Here is a 15,426-nt window from a genome sequence, read left to right as displayed (position 1 = left end):
GAGGCATGTTTCTGTGTGATGGGTGTTCAAGGAAGGGGCAAATCCTCAGGCTGAGAAGTACGCGATCTGGATTCTGTCACATTCAGAGGTTTTCACTATCCCACACCTCTCTCATCTTTTTCTGATGACTTTGTGTAGTAAATTTGACTGACATCTGCCAGTAATGATGTAGCTACAGCAAATCCTGCCCTGGGTGGGAGACAGCCTTCTTGGCATCCCTTCCAGCTCCCTTTTTCTTTGGTCCTGTGGCCCAGACTGATGAATATCTCTTGGGTGAAACAAAACCACTCTTTACTATTTGCCAGGGGAGCATAACAAGTTACCTAAGGGTGAATGCAACTGGGTAATGGCTGGCTGGATAAATTTCAGGAATGGGTTTTCCCTGGACACTCTCTAACCATTCTGAATCCCTTGCTATTATACAGCAAGTTATCTGGGGCCCAACCAGAATAGGCAAATAAAGGAAGTTCTGGTGAAGGAAAATGGCTGAAGGAACTTAAGGTTACTTTCTCGGGGAAGTTGAATTTTAAACGTTAACTCAGCTGAGGCAGAGTTTGTTGGAAACTCTCTGGCTTTGAGAATTATTTTCTTCTACTTGGCAGTCAAAGCGTCCATTTTCCCTGATCACCCAGAGGTTATTTGTGACCATCTCCAATGGCAGTCTTCTCCCAAGCATTCACTCTTGGGATGGAGGCTTGTTCCAGTGATTCTGATCCTTTCCCTGGCTGCAGTGGCAGTCTGTGATGTAGCTTTGCCTCCCATTAGACTTTGTGCGAAAAGCCAGCACTAATGCCAGGTTTGGAGACAATACTGTCCCTCCATGGACTGTAATGTGAGGCTGCAAAGCAAACTTTGCTTTCAGACAGCCACAACAAAATAACAAATCCGCCCCTTCATTTTCTACACTCTATTTTCCTAATTAGGTGGGTGGGAGAACAAATGTCCACATGCAGAAAGTAGGTGGGCATAGTCTGGATAAATCCCATGCTCCCAATTCTTGGCATGGAACAGCGCAGCCATTATCCCTTCTAAATGTCAGGGAACTAGCTCCAACTCTACGAGGTGCCAGACACCTGCTCCCACTACTCCCAGCTTTGCCTTCTGCTGTTGCATCTCTCACTCACAGGCCTTGGTGTAATTCCACTCTGCACAAATTGAGGCGTAAGTGCCAGGAAAGTGGGATTCTGAAAGCATTTCATAGAAAAGCACAGACCAGGGCAGCGACAGACCTACAAGGAGGGACACAGCTGCCACTTCCATGAAGAGGTACCACTCAGTACTGAGACTGCACATTGATAAAAAGCCAGCGGAGGGTTAAAGCAAGATGCTTTCTTGCAGGCAGATGAAGTGAAATGGATTTAGGGATTTTTTCACAACAAAAAGAGGCGGAAGAGCCACAAAAGGCTATTGAGAGAAGATAGCTAGCTCTTCTATCTGACACATGTCAACAGAGAAGCAGTGGCAACAAAACAAGGCTGTCATGTTGAAAAAGCAGCTCTTCCAGCCACAGGCTAGGTTGCAGGGCAAATTGTGTGTAGCAAAGGCCTCGAGGGCAGGGGAATCCTTGTGCTGCTCTTCCAGCACACTTGGGGAGCAATTGCCAGGGAAGGCAGCAGCAGCAAGCAAAGGTCGTAGCTGTTCCACTGGAGGCTGGCAGGCAAGGAGGGACATACCCCATCACACTGGAGGAGCAGGGAACACAGGCAGGGAGAAGAGGGAACATGTGCCACAGACCATGATGTCCATCATTCCTGGAGACGATTGTCACCATCCCTAGCTGGATTAGCCCACTATTTACACTTCTGCGACTGAAGGCATGCCGATTCCAGTTTCCTTGGTAAATGAGGACACAGGATGCCATTCCTGATGTACTCCTGCAACTCCTTACCCTCCTGTAACTCCAAGCAGGGTTATTTATCTGCTGGCTACTCTACAGCACATCACAGCCCTCGTAGCAGAACAAGATCAGCATTCTGCTTAGCTCACACCTGTTGTGGCGACCCTGCAGGCTGCTAGCCATAAGGTTGTAAAAGAAGTAAGCCATTCAGCAGCAAACTACAGAGCCAGGTAAGAAGCCAGTCGGTAGCTTGCTCTGTAGTTCATCACATGGCTCCACTACTGTCACAGAAGTAGCAGGCTCTGCAGTTTTTGTGACAGTAACAATACCATCACCACGGCCTTCAGGCACTTCAAATTACCTGTTTGGTGAAAGCCCTATGCACTGTTAGCGTATGTTTAATACAAAGTCCCAGGAACAGTGATGACACCTGACGACAATGCAAGGCAAGCTCACTCTCATGCATTTGAGAAATTGTGTATCACCCAAGAAGAATGGGACACACTGATAACACAACCTTTTCTGCTACGCTGTGCCACTTTGGAGGCTGTCCACTAAAGACAGAAGATAACATGCCAAGTGAAACACAGCTCTTCTTGTGACTACAGAGTGGTTTCTCTGGTAAAGGGAAGCGCTGCTCTCCCAATACAAACCATTTGTCAACATACTGCTTCCACTAATGACAGACCCGTTCTCTCCGTGAATGGCCCTCAGAATAGGTCCTAATTACACCGTGTTAATGCAGAGGAGGAAATGTGCACAGAAATTGGAAAAACTGGCATAGAAACAGAGGAATATTCCCAGCCTACTTTCCAGCTCATTTCCAAACTCGTATTGCTCCCCCATATGTCAGCTCGAGTAGCAGTGTTAACTATTCCATTTTCTGTGGAATTGGTGAGAATCAACTTGGAGGCTCTTATGAAGGAATTTAGTCTTTCCCCCTGAGAATCCTAAGCATTAATCAAACCGTACACTGCAAGATAATCATTTTTAATTGATATTGCATAGCACCTAGCAATCCCCAACCAAGTTAAAGAAGCTTGAACAATGTTCAAACAAAGCAAAGATATTGGCCTTCAGGAGACAAGAGGCAAACAGACGGAGAGGGACCGTGAGAAATTGAGAAATGATGTAGGTTTCAGTCACATTCTGAGTCTTATTTATTAAGGAGCAAGTTGCTTTATAGTGGAGGTTGTCTGTTACTGTAGGTTTTTTTAATGAAAATCATTATTGGAAATGGTAAGATGTGTGCCAAGCAGATATTTTTCTTACTGAATTTCTTATTTGCTAACCTCATATACTGTTTCAAAATACATTGCTATGGGCAAGTTTCCTTCTGAAGGAAAACCTCTGAAAGTCACTATTGAGAAGATTAACATCTAGCATATAAAGCAACATAAGGCAGTAAGTAGCTATATATGGAAAGGAGGAAAAATATTTGCCTTACAAGATGTCAGTAGGTTGAATTCTGGTCCCAGATAACCAGTCTAAAATAAATCAATTTACATGAGCACTAACCTAACTGAGCTCAGACTCTGCCAGCCAAACACACCGTACACTTGAAATCTTGTTGCTTGGGTGATACCAGTCTCATTGTTGGGAACCATGTGGATTTCCACTTCTGGAGTATTAACTTCTTTTTAGCCAGCAAAATCCACAGGATCTGTTTGTCTTGGAATCAGAAAGTGCCAGCTGTCTACTTCACCCAGTATGAATAAATGCAGATTTACTGTTTCAAAAAGACTTATAAAGAATAGTGGTTGTCTGAAGCCAGAAGCAACCTTTTTAATCTCCACAGGCAATCTCCAGACTTATTTTCCTTTTAAGCTACCTGTGGCCTAAAACCTGAAGGCTGCATATGAAGATCCCTAAGATCAACCTTCAGAGAGAGAGAGAAAGTCAGATTCTAGCTGGAGCTATTGAAAAAGTTTCCAGGCTATGTTTGCATTACATGCTGTCTTGGAGCAGTGCCCGATTTCAGCTTATACAGGAAGCATTAGCGTGGCCAATTGTCCTATAAACATCAGAAATAACACTCAGTCCTTCCTGAGTTTGTTGTACAGCATCTAGCTTGAGAGAAAGGAAGAAGAGGAAAGTAAGAGTAATAGAGAAGGAAGAGGAAGAACCAGTAAATTTTAAGTGGAAGGAAAGGGAATGTCCACCTTGAATTTCAGAGATGGAGTAAGATGAAGATGAGAGAATCTGAGCTCCATTAATGTTGTCTATTCTGCCTTCCCACAAGTGCAGACCAACAGGGTACCATGAAATTCAGCAGGCTAGTAGGTCGGTCTCTCTTTCACTTGTAGTGCAAGCACAAAAGCAGCACCTGCTGTTGCTATTCCAAGAGAAAAACAAATACCTGATAGGAGGGAAGAGGAGAAAGCAGAATAATCCAGATGGCTTTCCCCTCTCTTGAGTGCAGCCCGGTGCTAGAAATCTCAGCCTGCACTCCTTGCCCTAGACACAGGGTGAAAGACCACAACCACAAATGCAGACCCCTACTCACATCATGGCAGGTTAAGAACCTAAGGATGTTTAGGTTTAATTACCCCTGTCTGAAAACAACTTCAGATTTGGATACAAAGACAGAAAAGCTCTAAGTCCTTTGATTATCAGGGAGATAATTGCCAAAAATAATCCAAAAGCTTCTCGAGCAAGATTTCAGCTCAAAAGACCCACCCATTTGTGCCACCCAAAGGGGGCACAAATACCACAAAATACTGTGACTGGGATAGAAATCTCAAGAATATCTCAGGTGTTTGTAGACCTGAACCACAAGCCCATCAGGTCTCACTGATGAAATGCCAAATCTACTTCTGACTCCTGTCTAGCACTCTTTTCACCCACGTTTTTACCTGTCTTTTGCGGTTCACTAAGCAGTAGTGTGGCTTTTCTCCACACTCTGAGACCCTGCAGCTCCTGTGGTTCTCCAGACTGCTGTACCCAACATGGAGTTGCAGGGAAAGGGAGAAAGCAGATGCTCTCCTTTGCCAGTAAGTACCTGCCCAGCAGCTGCCTAGCTTAGCAGCCAATAAAACCCAACACCTGGGAGTATGCACCAGCATGGCAGATACTCCTTCTTATGCGTCTGTAGCTGTTGTATCACAAGCCTATAATCATGTCCCGGGCTGGTCTTGAACCCCAAGCATAGCTGGAAACACAGATCCGCATTTAAACCAGACTGAATACCTCCACCTAGCTATAAAGGTGCATCACCCAGATGCAAACTAACCTTATTACTTCGCAGATGTCTCCCCTGCACCTTAGAAACACACTGTCAGTGCTTAGAAATGCCATTTTCTCACACCTGTTTACTTTAAACTGATTTCACTGCTGCGAAGGCATTGTCTCCCTTCATTAGCAGGGTTTTCACAGAAATAGCTTTGCTCCAACTTATGTATTTTAATAATTTAGTCAACCAACATGTACTTGCTCATTTCCCATTCAACTAGCAATGCAACCATGCGAGTGCAATTCAGTGGATGAAGCAGCTATGAAAAAGTGTTTAGCTATGACCTTAAGCAGCCTAGTTATGCCAGAAACTGTCTCCCATTAATCAGTTGCACTTTGTCTCTAGCATTGACTTAATACTCTTTATGGAGCCTTTTGTTGCAGAAAAGCTGTTGGATTGCTCAAAAATGTCAAAATTACATTCAGATTTCAGAGCACAGAAAAAAAAAACAGGAGGAGAAAAAAACGTGACAAAATTCTTATGAATTTTCCAGATGCTGCAACATGTACTTTTGGAAATGTGGTGCATCATTTTCTTGTGTTATTTGAGGAACTGTGTAATCACCCAGTTGTTGGGCTTATCATACAAGAAGTTGCCAGCAAATAACTGTTATCTCTCAAGTATGAGATTTCTGTCCCTGGCTGACACTACTGATTAAAGAGTTCCTGCGGTGAGTGAGTGTGGAAAGGCAACCATTTTAGCTGGCGGTATATTGTTCCCCATTCATATTGTTTAAAAAAAAAGGCTGGTGCTTACACAAAGGACAAACAGCATCATAGCTGGAAAGACAGAAGCAAGTATGAGGCTGTAGAAAAACAAGTTATAATTCAGCACCAATGCGGGACTGTTGAAGAGATGTTACACTGAGGCTGGCAGGCTGTGTTTAGTCTGATAGGTATGGTACTCTATTCATGCAGCTGCCTGCCTGAAACTGTAGAGATCATCCTGATTAGAAAAAGGCAGGTCCAGAAGCTCTTCTGACCTGGGTAATGCTGCACTGGTGAGCAAGTCCTGCTCAGAGGGATACATGCAGCAGGGTACCTGTCTCTTACCTACTCACCGGTTTTCTGGAGGTAGCCAAAGTCCACAGGACCATGGGACACCTGGATTTCTGCAAAGAAACATCGAGCAGTAGGACAGTAAACCCAGTGGGGGCAAAGGCTGCCATTGGAGTCAGTGTCTCTGCAGCATCTAGAGCTGTTGTCTCAATGGCAAACGGTTTAATAGAAAGAGACAGCTCCAGAGTCAACAACAAACAGAGCTGGGGCTTGTAATCTGAACAGCCACATCTGACCTTTGTCTTAGCTGTCATGGAAGAAGAATATCTTCATATTGTCCAGGCAAACACCAGAAATAACACATGGAAATTGAACAGGAGAGATAGAGCACATGAAATGGAAGGGTTAACACATTTTTTTCTGCAAGAGGGTGTTGCTCCCTCCATAATTGATACCAAAGCAGCTTTGGGCACAGTACATCCCAATGAGAGAGCATGTGGCCTAATTTGGCACTTCTTCCACCAGCAGGAGGCTCTTCTGCAGGCTATTCACAATCCAACTGAGGTTGGCATCCTTGCCTGGTTGAAGCTGACATACTGTGCCACATTATGAGTGGGAACAGGACCATCCTAACAGATTAGCGTGAGCACAGACTTGCCAGAATACCAGTATGTGGATAATAGTTAAGTGTTAAAGGGGGGATCCCTGTCCAAAAATGATGAAATGACAGTCTGTCTTCAGCTTGCCCAGCTACAGTTAGGAAATCTGTCACAGGATACAACAGCTGAGCTCGGCATACCCCAGCGCCCTTTCCGCAGCCCACATCAAAGTAGAAACCCTGTTTCAAGAGTGGGGTTCTCCAGGACCCAGGTATGGGCAGGTCCCCAGGAGAAAACTGGGAGAGCCTTAGTAGGGTGGTTGTTGTCCTTCCTGGGGTGCCTTGTTTAGCTGGGAAGCCCAGACAAGAACTTCTTCTGGTTTTCCAGGGGAATTCATACATGTTGGCTTCCCGGTGAATTTTGTAGTGAGGAGAAAAGGTTAGGGTCAGGCTGTGTTGAAGCCTGTGCAGATGCACAAGATAGGTGGTAAGGCAGGAAAATGCTCTCCCTGTTTCCTACACGCTTGCAAGAGTAAAGCAATACCTCACGTTGCATCTGAGTGTGTTAGCCCCCATTTGCTCCTTGCAGAAGTGCTCTGGCCAAGTCAGATGGCGTGCTGCTGTGTCTCAGCAAGCAACTCGGCTGGTTGAGTCGAACTGGCTGTTAAAGCTGGCATCTGCACCCCGTGCACACTGCTGGCACCTTTTCTCCAAGCTGTGCCACCTACTCTGCTGTCATCAAGCCCTTGCCTCACCACCCTCCCCATCAGTGAGGGACCTGGCATTCCTCCCCCCACATCTGATGGGATTATTCCCATCCTTAGACTGTCCTGCATGCTTCCTGGCTCCATTTCCCAGTGCAGGTAGTACCAAGATGACCCCAGTCACACCGCAGAGACCCTTTGCATTCCTCAGTGACCTTCTCGTCTGTCTGTCTCCATGCCTGAGAAAACTCACAGAATATGAACTGAACCTTTTGCAAGATGCTTGTTGCACATAACCAGGAGCTATGGTGTGTCAGGCAAGGAAGAATCATGCTCACAGGACCAGCACCACCATAACAGGATTGGCATTCTCCTTTAGCCTTAGCCTCTCAAAATTAGGGGTTTTCCTATCTGTGGTTGGAAGAGGCACCTACCATTTAGGTTGCATAGGTGATGTATGCAAAAAATACTCTTCTCAAGGACTTAATGTCACCTCTGAATACTCTTTTCAGAAGGTTTTCCTAGTAAAAGGGGAAGAAACAACTGTATTTGCACAAACTGGCAAAAGCATTTGACACGTTTTAAAGGTGTGTGTTGAAACACAGAAATATTTTTAACCCTAGATAAGATCTTGAGGAAATGTTTACTGGGCCTCAGAGGAAATGTAAATCAAAACTGCCAAAACTGTGTCAGTAGATTTCATTTCAGTTTACTTATTTAAAACGAGAATGAAAACAAGCGGAGTTCTGGGCAAGTTTGTACTTCTGCATCTCCTTTTAGATCTGTCTGTTTACATTATACAGTGTTTTGGGACTGACACAAAGGTGGCAAGTTGCTGAATTCTAAATGTCCTTCAATAGCTGGAACATTGCATTCCCGTGCCTTTTGATGAGTCACATTACTTATTTGTCACATATGTTGTTAACGCAGGGAAATGTATTCAATAAAAAAAAAACTAATCCAGGCAGCCAGCCATGGACAGATGAATGAAAGTGACCAAAAGCAGGTTGGAGCAGAAAGCGATGAAGAGAGAAAGGGCTGTTAAATCTGTGCAGTCTCCAAATCCTTTTAATATCAAACACAAAGCCTTTAGAGAGTGAAATCAACACTTCCCACATTAGAAACCCCTCTTTCTGCTCCTGAGCAGAGCCTGGGTTAGGACCAGGCTCTTTTCACATTTGACCTCTGTGATCTGTGCTTTCTCCCTTGACCTGAGGACAGAGGAAAAGCAGCTAGCGTTTGTGTAGGCTGCTTCGCAGGGATGTCAGGAGCCTCTGGATACTTCGTCAGGGCCCACCGGGGCCCATTTTGGAAGGAAAGAGAAAGCTGAAAGCATTGCCAGCGTTATGCTGAGCTGTTGTCCTCTGGAGTCCAGTCTTCAGCCAGGTTGTGAAATCAGAGGACTTGGAATCAAGACAAGAATAAACTCAAATTCAAAACAAGGTTTTTGTTACATCGCCTCATTTCACCACTGTCTCCCTAGGGCACGTGGACACCACAACAGATCGCTGCCAGCTTCGTTATTCTAACACAACATTTTCTCCCCATCATGTTTTGAAGGGAAGTTAATATTCTGCTATGTTAATCAGGGGTAATTTTTGGCTATCCCAAACAGCGTATCCAAGACCCTTGTGCCTGACAGCTGAGGCAAAGCTATTGTGATAGATTAGCACAGTGACAGCTTCTTCCATCCTGGGTTAGTCTTGGTGGTTGTCCCAGCCATTGAGAGCCAAACTCTGGCCATGGTTTCAGGAACTTAAACAACTCGTGGTAGTGTAAACTGGCCCTATCCACAAGTAGTCTTGCCAAGAGCCAGTTGACTTAACAGGCATCACAGAAGGCAAAGGAGCCCAGCTCGTTGTTCCAGCACATGGCCATGAAGCCAGATGAAATTTGGAGTGAACAAACTCATTTGAGCTTTTTACACCATTTTTGCTCTTTGGCTATAGAGGAAGCAGTAGCAGCTTTGGCACTTTGCTAGCAAAGAAAGGCTGGGAGGGGAGGAGGCTGAATACTTTCTCTTGAAATAGGTGGGTACATGGAAACTCTGATATGATTCCCACTGCCCAGCGCCTGGCCAGGGGCTCAATCCTTCAAGAGACGGCTTCAGGCAACTCATCTTTCTTATTTCTATCTCAGAGAGGGGAATCTTTCCTAGACCAAAGCATCTGGGAGGTCTTGAGCACTGCCTCAGTGCAGTGCCCTGCTTACGAGCATGGTTGTGGCTAACTGCTATGGGAAAGGGCATAGATTTTGTGCCTTTTTCTAAAAGGAAATGGGATTTCCTCCCTCAGAAGGCAACTTCTGGGTGTGTAGGTTTGTTGGCCTCCAGCTGCTACAGCTGTTATGCATGGCATGGAGAGGTGCATCTTGTAGTAACACTGCAAATGAAGGATTTTATTTTTGGTTTTGTCTTTAAATAACAGGAACTTAGTATTTCATTATTTGAGACATCTTGCTTTCAGATCTGTCCTCTGAGAAACTGAGATCACAGCAGCCTGGAGACCTGCCAGGACTCAAGGGAATTACAGTCCTAGACTAATAAATTTTGGTCTGACCTAGAGCAACCATAAATCCTAAATAAATTGTCTTACTTCACTCATGTTACTCTAAACTCACCATGGTGTTTCAGACCCTGGACATTGTCCATGCCCACTTTTCCTGAAAGGTCAGTTTCTTGGAAAAATTGTGTTTAAGGAAGCATTCTTGCCATCCCAAATATCCTCCCTATTCATTCAAAAATTAACAAAAAAAAAAAAAAAAAGAGGCTCTTCAACTCTAGAGAAGATGAACAATCTTAACACATTCTTTTCTCTTCCCAGGCCTTTCAACTTGCCAGGAAAAATCCTTCTCTTCCTTCCTTTGCTGGCCCAATCTCAGCAGCTCTCTCAGAAGACTGATGAAATCAAAGTGTAATCTGGGATCCCTAGCAGAACTTGAGCTTGTCCATTTAAAAGTGGTCTGCTTCCCAGTGAGGCAATGATTCAGTGTTATACAGAAGAGTTCTGTTGTCCCCCAGCTTCCACCCGGTGGGGCTGAAACTGCTGCTGCCCAGCGAGCGCTGCTGCATTTACCAGTTCGCAGCATTAACTTGCTAACCCTCGCAGCGCTCCACTGAGGTTGGGAGGTTGAGGCAGGCAGGGGAAACTGGATGCACAGTCTGCAGTAATTCGCAGTGTAGGCTGGATTTGTGCAGAGACATTGGCACATGTCCCACTATGTTCAACTGATTTTGAAAACCTGATCCTAAAAGTTAAGAACAGGGTTGAACCATGGGTAAGAGTAGGACTTGTATGTTTTGTCTCCAGTCCTGCAGCACAGGAAGAACTGAGTTTCAGTTCCTAAAGTTTTCAAAGGCAATTCTCCACTCTAAACCACACCAGCCTCCTACAGAGCCCAGACTGTTCCTCTGGTGCTCACATGCGCTGATTTTGGATTCACACGAGCCACTCCACTGCTTGCATTGTCATCACAGTGCACTTGAGATTCAAAAACAAAACTTTGTCTCCTGCTTTCCCACATACGCCGTGATTGCTTGCGCACCAGGGGAGTCCTGATATTCTCATCTACCTTCATGAAGGATCGTTTGTCACTTCAAGCCCTCTAGCCACCTGGAACATGGAAATCCCATTTACATAAATTCAGGGCCCAGGTTGTCTCTTTGCTCTCGCTGTTGTCATAGCAGCCTAATTCACCGGTGGTCACATCAGCCCTTCACCTGCTCCTGGTGCCTTGGAGTTACAAGTAGCAAACACAAAGGGAAAAAAGGGGAAACGCATTCTTCAGTCTGTCTCAGAACTGCAGGCTAAGCATGCAGAAGAAACCTAAGGGATTTCATACAGAGAGGTTTTAGAGGGACTGTAAGCTACTCTGGAAACGGCTTATCACACAAATATATCACAAAATAGCTAGTTCTTCCTCTCCTTAATAACGACTTTCACAAAGTCCCCCTTACCCAGGAGATGAGATCTGGAAAACCATGTGTACCTTAGGGAGCTTCCTAGCTGTCTTCTACTACAGAATGGATTACCTAAGGATTTCAGCTTGGATTAAACTCCCTGCGGAGCTTCAAATGTTGCCTTTCCACAGCAAACAACATCCAATCAGCTGTTGGCATAAACAACAGTCAAGCTGCCCCCTATTCTTGCCAGAAGAGTTAGGTCCAATGGGACTTTACAACCACAGTTTTTTTCCGCCATAGTTTCCAGATCAAGACTTCCCACCAAGCAGACACCCAGCTCTGAAATGATCTCCAAAAGGCCCAATTCCAAGCTAAGGAAGGCAAGGGCATGGGTCCAGCTCCACTCCGGGACATGGCAGACGATTCTCAGAAATCTGCAGGAATTCTGTTTGCCTGAACCTGAGCTGAATTTGTCCCATATCAAATTTTAATGGAACTGGCAGAACTCTTACATTGCAGCTTTCTTCTGTTCATTTAGTTCATAGTTCAAAAACTAATATCCCCCATTTATCAGCATTTCACATTGAGTTATTTGTTTAGTAGCAAAGAAAAGTGATTAAAGTATACAACATGGTGAAAATCACATTCTCATCCTCTGCACTGCTGTATAATTCATGCTGAAGAACAAATGAGATTACAGCTCTGGGACTGTCTCCAGAATGAGTTACATTTGTCCCGTTTCCCGTTCTTGCTATAATCTTTGTCAAGACAGTAGAATGATACATCCCATTTGCTGTCCCTCTCACAGTATTTGTCACACTACTGCAATAATAGAGTTGCTGGATACCCATATACACGTCATGAATTATTTGTTGATGTAAGGAAAGTTTTCTTGTATTCTCTTCAAGTAATCTGCCCTTCCTTTTAAATCCAGAGGCAGGTACTAATAGACATTATTCCTTTTTATTTATTTTATGTTAAGACTTGGTATTCTCAATCCTTTTTTTTTAGAAGTTATAGATGAGGAGTGGGTGAGCAGCAGAATGGTGGCAGATACAATGCATTACTTTGCTAATTGCAAAGAGGGACCTAGGTGTTGGCAAAGATCAAACCTGCTATTATATTATATATATAAACCTGTATTATATGAATAATATCACGAGCCCTATAAATAATGGCATGCTTATTGAACATGCCATTAGAACAGCCATCTACCCGTAGGCAAACAGCTTTGAGAAAACTTACCTTCTTATGAAAGCATTTGTGCACAACTGCTAGTCATCAACTAACAGCATTTATTTAACCTTAGTTCAGAAATGGATATGCTCTGGTTGCTTCTGAGTAAATGCAAATAGGAAAAGCAAAGGAAAAAAAAAAAAATGCATGAAAATTGTTAGTGATGCTTCAAAATTAATGCGAAAGGAAGGGAACAAATATTCCCCTGTGTTGTTTGCCCTAGTAGCAATCCCTCAAGTGGCAGAATACCAACAGGAAGTCAGGTTACTACCCCGAACAAGCAGTCCCCTGTTTTGTTGGAGGTTCAGTTTAAAGCTTTACCTGCTTCTCCTTGGTTGGAAATCGTGAGACAGCAGGCTCGTTCCTGTTGTCTTCAACAAATCTTGAGCCTGACAGGTCTGCTACCTCAGGCTCCTGAAGTATCTCTGCAGCTCTAGGAAGGGGCCCACCAGAGCTCAGAGCCAAAGCACCCCTCTGCTGGAGACCCCCATGGCCGAGTTAAAATGGCTCTGTGGTGTCTCCTGTCCCCCGGAGCCAGGGATGACTAATACAGACCTGAAAACAAGGAAGTGGAGACTGTGGGTAAGGGAAATGCGATGAGAACCAGGAAACGTGAAGCTAGGAGGGATCCCAGTCCTGCAACCTCAGCACTGCTTGGGCACCTTAGCAGTGAGCACGAGTGCCACAAAAACATACCATGGGCATTCACTGCTTTCCCTGCAGCATCTGCCAGCACTAATCTGCATTTCTGTGAGCTGCAGTTGTACAGAGAGATGGGTTTGCTCCATTATGGTGCACCCAGAGCAGCTGTGTTCTGGCAGCACTACTGCTGGTGCCAGCCACATGGGAGAGGACCCAAAGGAGCATACCAGGGAAGGGGAAGGAATGAAGGCAAGCTGAATCAGACTGACAGCAGGGTGAAAAGGGTAAAGAGGGGGGAATTGACCACTGATAAGCAATGGACTGCTGATTGGCAAGAGCAAAATGATTTTATTCTGTCTCAAACAGGATGTCATAAGCCAGCCATGCACTGCCTGGGTCTTTCTCTAGGAGGTCTGCAAGCTTAGAAGTCCTAAACAGCAAAGAAATCAAAACAGGGAGACTGTCATTCATGCCATTCACACATACACAAAATGAACGTGTCTCACTATACAAACAGAAGCAGCATTATGGTAGTCAGTTTTGTATTTAGAAATGGAACAGTAACAGGAATGCTGTCAGGTTTTTTTCAGAGATTATGCATTCTTCCTGGATAGTTTTTGTATTGCTGTTTGAAATATGCATTTCCAAATGTGAAATATAGACATGAACATTATGTACCAGTTTAAAAAAAAAAAAAAGTATAACTATGGCATTGAACAGATGTCTGGAGAGAATAGGAACAGGGAAAGCATAAGGATACTCCTTCATCCCCCAATACCATCCTCCCAGCAGCCAATTATTTTCGGCTCAAGTTCGGCTCAATTTCGGTCCTTGCCACCCCAACATTTTCCTTCCCTTAACCATAAATATTCAGTCAGCTTGTTCAGGTGAGAGCTAGATAGTAGTCAGTTGTCAGTGATTTTCAGCTATGATCCAGAAGGATTTCTTATTTTAGAAGAAGATGGGATACTTCACACTGGTTAAACTTGCCTTGAACTAAAAGACCATAAGCCAAGCTTACCAGAGGCAAAATGCTACCTCAGTTTTTGCACATTTCTATCAGTCAACCAAGAGAGTAGGAGAAGGAAACGAATGACTGTAGATTCCCCAACTAGAACCAGTTTTTCATTTGCCGCTGTTTACAAAAGATGTGTAGGCTGAAGCCAGTTTCCTACACCTTGAGAGCAAGAAAATTTTATATATATAATTATTCCATTCTTTGTTCTTGGTCTTAATCTTGCTTAATAATATCTTGAATATATTGTCCCTTGTTAACCACAGCAATTACGTTTATGCAAAACCAGAAGAAGGTGTGAATTTCCAGGAACCATTGTGGGGTTTCACAATGTACTGAGGAAGGAAAGCAAGCAGTTGCATAATTATTCCAGCATGACATGTTCATGCATAAAATTAGGCCTTCTCTCCAAGCACTGCCTGTCAATAAGCCCTGTAAGTCTATAGGAGAGCTGTTCGTAACACATTCAATTTTACCTATCAGTGTGATGTCCAATTACTTGGGAAAGGGTGAAAGACTTTATGCCACATCTAAACATGACAGACATAACCTTTAAGTACTGGCAAATGCCAAGATGTTGCTGGCAGTAGGCATTCTGAACATGTTTGTGTTTTTCTTTGTACACAATTTCCCTTTTTTTTATGCAAATTCTAAAGTGTTTTAAAACTCTGCATTATCACATCTCCCAAGGAGCCAGTTTAGAAAACGGAAGGAAGTTTTACACTATCTAATTTTTCTAAATCATTAACATAAAATAGGTTTTGTTCCTTCCATGGGTACTAAAATAGCATTTCCTTGACCCCTAACTTCAGCACACAAGTATCAGGTTATAAATTCAATCATTAGGTCCTGCACAAAAGATTTTTTAAAAGTAACACAGTTTTGTTGTATCGTTCTAAAAAAAAAACACATCAAAAGGTTCTCCTGTATCCCCAAATGGTAAAACTCGTCTGTACCTCTCAAGTCTTTTAAAATAGTCCCGTATGTCTTCCTTCCTAATACCTCCCAGCAGGGAGCACAACAGCAGGCCTAGTTTGTCTTAATTATCTCTCTTTATCTCCACAGGATGAAGAGATTATTGCCAGTATGTCACTGGCTGGAACAGAGGAGCCAAAGATCATATGTAATCTCCATTTCTCTACAACTACTAACGAAGTTGAGGTAACTGGGATGGCAGAACCTGAGGGAGGGAGTGGAGACCTGGAAAATGAGATTTCTGTTGGTTTGGGTTACCCATCCTAACTAGAAACGGGTGGTCAGAAT

At 44.0% G+C, this 15,426-nt stretch overlaps 1 long non-coding RNA gene across 1 annotated transcript in view; it reads left to right on the top strand.

Moving 5' to 3' along the window:
- The window catches only part of LOC121072328, a 94,722-nt gene that overhangs the window by 34,279 nt on the left and 45,017 nt on the right, over window positions 1-15,426 (top strand). Inside the window, exon 2 of the long non-coding RNA XR_005821124.1 lies at window positions 15,229-15,324. This is a non-coding gene — a long non-coding RNA (uncharacterized LOC121072328). The remainder of the gene's footprint in view (window positions 1-15,228; window positions 15,325-15,426) is intronic.

This window comes from Cygnus olor, chromosome 6 (assembly GCF_009769625.2).
Source record: "Cygnus olor isolate bCygOlo1 chromosome 6, bCygOlo1.pri.v2, whole genome shotgun sequence".
Classification (NCBI taxonomy): domain Eukaryota; kingdom Metazoa; phylum Chordata; class Aves; order Anseriformes; family Anatidae; genus Cygnus; species Cygnus olor.
The sequence above is the reverse complement of the archived record's forward strand: the minus strand, read 5'-3'. Positions and strand labels throughout refer to the sequence as shown.